Here is a 6,981-nt window from a genome sequence, read left to right as displayed (position 1 = left end):
GACATTTACAACATTCTCATTTCTGTTGGGACTCGCTGCGAATTGGGAGTCGCAACAGCTGCTGTTTTAATGTCATCGTAGCGTTCACTTTCGCATCGCAAAAACGAGATCTGCAATATTTTGCACAAGCCAAAAGGCCTGCGTGTTAAATTTAATTTTATATCATTGAACACTGCGTTAAGTAAAAGGATATTAAATAAAAGGATATTAAATTATTAATCGTAGTAGTAGTTTCAATTAATTACCAATGTTCACAATAAAATCCCTACTAACCTACCTAACCACTGAACCGATTTTGATGAAATTGGAACGTATACAGTTTGAGACCCGAGAAAGGATGGGAACGGGAATTATGTGGGTAAAACCAAGGGACTAGTATTCTATAAAATATGGTTTTATGCATATTTCTTCTTTGTGCATAATAATATTTAAAAGTATGAAATAGATAAATATATTTTTTTATCTTACGTACAACAGGAAACCAATTCTAGAGATACGTAGAATAGTAACCCTATTATAAGGTAGCTTCAGCTTGTTGACCGTTATCCAGTGTCCTAGTATGGTTACTCTGAAACCGTATGTGCTGTACCACTCGGGCATAATCTTCATCCAATTAAGGCTAAATAGCTAGGTCGCGCTACAAGAAGTGTTTTTAAACGTCGCTTTTGTTTAAGTACTATATTCTATAGGGTTTTGTTTGTACGGTCGTTTTTATGTATTTGGTATTTGGTATTTGGTAATTACTTATATAGACAGATAAGAAGAAATGAGAAACTTATTTCTGCCGGCGCCCGGCAACCTTAGGTTTCGTGCAAAAATAATGTAAAAACTCGCATATTTACATTAATTAAAATCGTATATGTATACCATTACTATACCGTTATATTCTGACCTGTTTTGTATTAGTATTACGCTCAAATCGTTCATATTAAAATCTATTAATTGGCCATTTACAGAATTAATGTGAGAATTGTATGTGCCTAGTTTATCGATTCGATGGTTTCTGTACTTCTGTTGGTTTGTTTACCTTTTACAAATAAATAAATGAAAAATATATATTTGTTAAAAGAATTTTGTGCAATTAAAAATAATGGTGTTTTTGTACCAACGATTCTTTTTTGAATTTAAAATTTTAAAACAATGATATTTTTGTTTTTATGGTTCTTTTTTTGAATATTTAATTTACTTGTACGTAATATTCGTGATCAAGACAGGTCTGATGATGCAAACTGATTCTCTTGTTTTTATTCAAGCCAAAGTTACAAGTTCCTTCTCTCCTCAGGTGTTGCTTAGAAGCTATTGCTTGTAAACTAACAGTACTGAAGTTTTGATTTCAGTTATCTTAGATCTAGCATCTAGGGTGTACTTTACTTCAGGTAAACTTTAACTGTAAGCCGAGATCCCACTTATGAACTAAGTTGAAGATTATGCAATTTATCTTATAAGAGGTGTATACTAATAACTAACAATCTTGGCTTCCTTCATACCTGAGATTTGACATAAACTTTTAACAAAGCCAACCTTTTATTGTATATACTTTTCCAGTACGTTTCATATCTCAAGCCTTCTTTGATAAATTAACATGTGAGTATTCAAATTTCGGTTGTTCTCAGAAGAATCGCGAAAACTTTTAGTACTCCTTCTCAACCAATGAAGTTCTCATTATTTTTACACTTTATGATATGTAATGAAAACGTTCTATTTTTTTAATGAGATTTATATACCTAATTAAATGCAGGCGTAGGACATGAAATATATATTATTAATTTCGTATATAAATTATCTAAAATTATATTATTATAAGGAAACATTTGTGTTTTTGTAAGTATCTTTGTTATGTTTTCACAAAAAACTGCTGGATCGATTTCAAAATTTCTTTCACAATTATTTAAATAATATATATATACATATATATAGTGATATAACACTTTATTGTTTTACCACTCATGGAATATTAATGACCATATTGTGAATAAAATCTTAATTGCATTCTCATGAACTAAATCATATGCATAGTTCATTCGGTTCTTGTAATATCTTAGCGCCATTTGTTTTGTTCGAATTCAGTTAGTAAATTAACATTCGACTCGAAATATAATCATGACATGAATAGTACGCTAGTATTTCAGTACACGTCCACAGTATCAAGGTCTGTCATGGCAGCCGCAGCCGCAAGCTGCAATCGGACACATTGTATGGCGCCCGCATACTCCCACGATCTACGGTTACCATATACGTGTCTCCTTCACTCTGCAGACATTTTAAACAATGGCCTCTTGTTCTTCTTATTATGAATGCTTAACACGTGTGTCCCTCTTGGCTGCTACGAGGCTTCGAATAAAGCCGTTAAATCGTTAGAAATAAATTAAATTCAATGATCTAGTGTTATAAAGTTAATTGAAAACAAAGCAATGAATTTACTTTAGTGAGAAATATTTGAAAATTATTTTATCTTTGAAACAAACTCTATGATATAAGAAATGTAGTTGAAAGCCAGATAAGAATAAAACACAACAAAAGCGGGGCGCTGCGGCATGTTTTAGTGATATTCTAACATTTTAACTGTTTTGTTAGCAAAAAGCATGCGATTATGTTTCAAGGAAGGGTGGAAACATCACTTTTCACCTTTTACTGAAATGATTAACCAATTATTTCAGTAGGTATTTAGAATTTAACACACGTAAGTAAGTACCTTTGAAATTAAAGACTTTTTAATCGGATTTTAAACGCGATTATTCATTATATTATTATTAACCCGACGTTTCGAACACTTTACAGCGAGCGTGGTCACGGGGAGGCTAAGATGTTACATGTCTTGAAGGTAAGTTTAATAATATGTATAATGAATAAATCGCATTTATAATCCGTTAATAAGTCTTTTATTTCTAAATGTATAATAAATAGCGTAAAATCATATGAAAATACTGCACGTAAGTACCTATTCGAATTTACTAGCAGGTACTAGTCACTTTTTAACAAACGTTCTCAATTAGATTTTTTTTGGTTTCGTTGCTCAATCTCTCCGTGAGCTTTCAACCGATTGGAGTGATTCTGTTTGTAGTATTTGAGAAGATATTGTGTTATTTGATCCCGTTTTAGAACCAGGAGTTGTACTTTTACCCTGGGGCATTGATGATATTTTTGGAGAATTTGATTAATAAACATTGTTTCATATGTGGATTCGTCTGAAAGATATTAGGGAAATAACTTACTAGACTGCAATGTAGAGCCAATTTAGTGAATACGTTCGGAATACATCGATATTATATACTGTATAATGAGTTCTAGCGTTCTGGGGAGTCTAAATTCTTTAGTTGCATAGTTTTATATTAAACTTTTAAATTAAATAAATGTATAATTATTACACAACAAAATATTTTTATCAACTTTGGAATACACTTATGATTGACCTGTTTATGACTATGTAATATATTATTGGTTACATATCTCATCGGTACTTGTTCACCAGCAGTCATTATAATTCCAATAAGTCATAAACTCGATAAGAGCCTAATATAATGTTGTAATCATTAATAACTCATCATTAGTTATTTTGTGGTTTTTTGACATCATATATATCATAAATAGCTTATTCAGTATCATTAATTTTTTATTTGTACACGTTAGTGACTTCTGTTTAAGAATCGTCATTCGATATATTTTCCAATATTCAAAAACAAATACCACATATCGGCATTTGGCATTTCCTTCACCCAGTCCGTAGTTGATTCTCTTGAAAAATTAATACTCTATTTTAAATGTATTGCGTAATACGTTTACTATTCTATAAATATGTTCCAATACCCACTAGTCTGCCTACAAAAGATGATAAACCAGCATGGCCATAAGCTACAAGGTTAATTTTTGGGAAATAGATTTACGTTTTAGTGTATCTTGTTAACCGGTTTAGGTGCTTATACTTTTGATGCTGTGTTAACATATTCTAATATGGTCCATTTCAATCGTTTGAATTGGACTATATGCTTTTAAATAATCAGAATTGAACTTATTTATCGAAACCATGAAATGATATCTTGTCACCAGGTTAGTGATCAGAGCAAGTTTCTTTAAAATGAGTTTATTCGTTTTTTTTAATTGGTATTTAATTATATGGACAGTTTTACGCCTTCACGCGCTATCAAACGACTGAATCGTCGGAGTCGGTTTAATTTTGTAAATTACTTTTTGTTTCTGACGTATTTGAATAATATATATAGACAATTGTACATAAATTGTTCCGAAAATCAATATTCCCGTGATAGTGAATACTGTTTCGAAGCTCAATAAAAACAAGTAATTATTTCCTATCATATTCTTTGTTGAAAAGGTCTTTAAAAATTACTTTAAAATGCTCCAATTATCTAAATTGTGATATGTTCGAATGATACACAATTTGAATTGTAACGGCAAGTAATTACTCATTGCGTAAACAGTAGACACATAAGATAAGGCTAGCCGAAGAAGTTTGGTAGCTATAGCTTACGCGCACGCGACCCCGTGTCATTGACCGCTAACGTGCGCCTGCGCCGCCTGCACGCTGCCAACGCCTTGGTTCCGTTGCATTCAAACTCAAAATCAAGTTAACGGATGTAATTTGCCGCCACTGCCCTGTTTTTGATATTCTTTTTTAGGCGAAGGTTTAATTTATGTAATAAATTATAAACAAATGTTAAAAACTTACAAGGATTTAGTTGTGTTAATTAGATTCAATTTTATAGAACAAGTTTATGTAAATTATGCACTTGATCTGATTATTTGATAAAAATGTACATTGTGAAAGAGTTTCACAACATAAAGGTACGCTGTTGGTATGTAATTTCAGTAAATAAATTATCGTCGATATGAAATCTGTGGAAATGTAAATGTAAAATATTCAAATAAAGAATTTGCCTTATGAATTAACTCATGAAATACCGGCTTAATTGAAAAATAATTGGTAAAATTGGCGCATTCAATAGCTGCCTTTTATTTTTCGATTAAAAAAAACCAGTGGGAGTTTGCTTTGAATTTAATGATTATGATTGTATATATTGTAAGAACTGTATATAATTTTTTTTTGTAGACAGTCGCCAATAAAATAAGGCTATTATTTTCTTATGATCGTGTCTTTTGTTATGTACTCCTTAAAAATAACGATCATCGATTTATTATATTTTCTATATTTCTGATTTAAATTACCTCTCAAATTAATTTTCACAGCTTAGTTTACAGAACTGATTAATAAATATGTCTGTAAGGACGGTTTTTTGCATTCTATCAATATTTGTTGCCTAATTTTATAAATTACATGCGCCTCATTAGTTTTCTATTAAATAAAAAATGTAGGACTTTGTATAGTAAAATAAATTGTATTAATTATGTAATATTGAAACAAAAATCTATTTATAAGCGGACGACCGCGACGTCGCGCCGTCATGCACAGTTTCGTGTGCATAGTGAATACGCTATGCAACATTAATTGAATGTCATTAAAATAAATTTGGTGGTACACCAACCATCGATTAAATGACCTGTACATAATGTCCTCTGCGTATTAGGCACTGGTGTCGCATTACCGTGCAAAAACTGTATGGGTTAACCCCGTTACTAAAACACAGTTTTTGCTCGGGAACGGCCTGACATGATAAAAGGTTATTCAAGTTATATAACGTAAAGATCTAGACTATCCATGTATTATCTGTACAATTAATGAACATTAAAAACATGATTACAATAACTGATAATTGAACATTACAAATTCATAGCACATATTCCACATATCGTGGTGTTAAATCACTTGTATCGGCGCGTATGTGACATTGAATGACAATAATGCAAGTGAATGTACATTAATCGAAATATTATTGTTCCAGTAATCCGCGTGCTTCGGTGTGAAGATGAGCAGCATGATGCGAGGGAAGGGGATGACGTCACGATGCAGTGCCGTTTCGGTGCCGAGGCGAACGCTGGTGAATCGCCAACATACTACTGGGTGCGGAGTACGGCGAGCGGCCATGATAACGTGGCGATAGGAAATATACCGTTAGAAACAAATTACAAGTAAGTTAAAGCAAAATGATGAGGTTTTAACTTGAAGCTTATTTAAAAATACTAAATAAAATTATAGACAGTATACATAGGATATTTCTTTTCAGTCACATTTTATTAATAAAATTTCATAATATGCAAAAAATACACACGACCACTATAAAAAGTAAAACATTCAAAACAATAACATTTATCTAGTTGTGGTAAGTGGACACGAGTATGGGTGTAGAGGATAAGATCACCAATTGTTTTAAAAGGTATTCAGAATAAAAGCGTTTTTTATACTGCGAACATTGCTGAATAAAAAATAATTGTCAAAACAAGACCTTCTTTTTAAGCTGCTTCGTTGTGTCCACTCCGTAACAAAGTTTTTTAAGCCATTCTTGGAGCATTTGCTGGCATCCAACCGAAAGGAGTCTCCAACTAATTAAAATTTAGCATAGATGTGCTTTCCACAGAAAATACAATAAATGATGATTATTGGATAATTAAATCATAAGTATAAGGTATTATTTAATATTTGAAGAACAGAAATGGCGCAGGAAGACAAAGGAAACTTTGTTTTAAGTTTGACAATAATTGACGAAACTCCAGGAATTCAATTTCGCAACCCGCAGCAGAGTTGAGTGATGGGACGGATTGAATCTATTGAATTGATCTATGTACATAAAAATCAATTGCCGTTCGTTAGTCTCGCAAAATCTCGAAAAGAGCTGGACCGATTTTGCTTATATTGGTTTTGATGCATTCATTATGGACCAGAGAAGGTTTAAAAAGTAAGAAAAATTATGAAAAATGTCAAGAAAGTGTTTTATGGCGTTGCGATGTTAGCCGGTTCAGCTAGTTTTTATTATTACTAGCTGTGACCCGCGGTTAAAACCGCGTAAGTCCGTATCCCGTAGGAATATCGGTATAAAAAGTGCCTGTGTTATTTCAGTTGTCCAGCTATCTACG

The sequence above is a fragment of the Zerene cesonia genome, chromosome 19, assembly GCF_012273895.1.
Source record: "Zerene cesonia ecotype Mississippi chromosome 19, Zerene_cesonia_1.1, whole genome shotgun sequence".
Lineage (NCBI taxonomy): Eukaryota > Metazoa > Arthropoda > Insecta > Lepidoptera > Pieridae > Zerene > Zerene cesonia.
Note: the sequence above shows the minus strand (reverse complement) of the source record.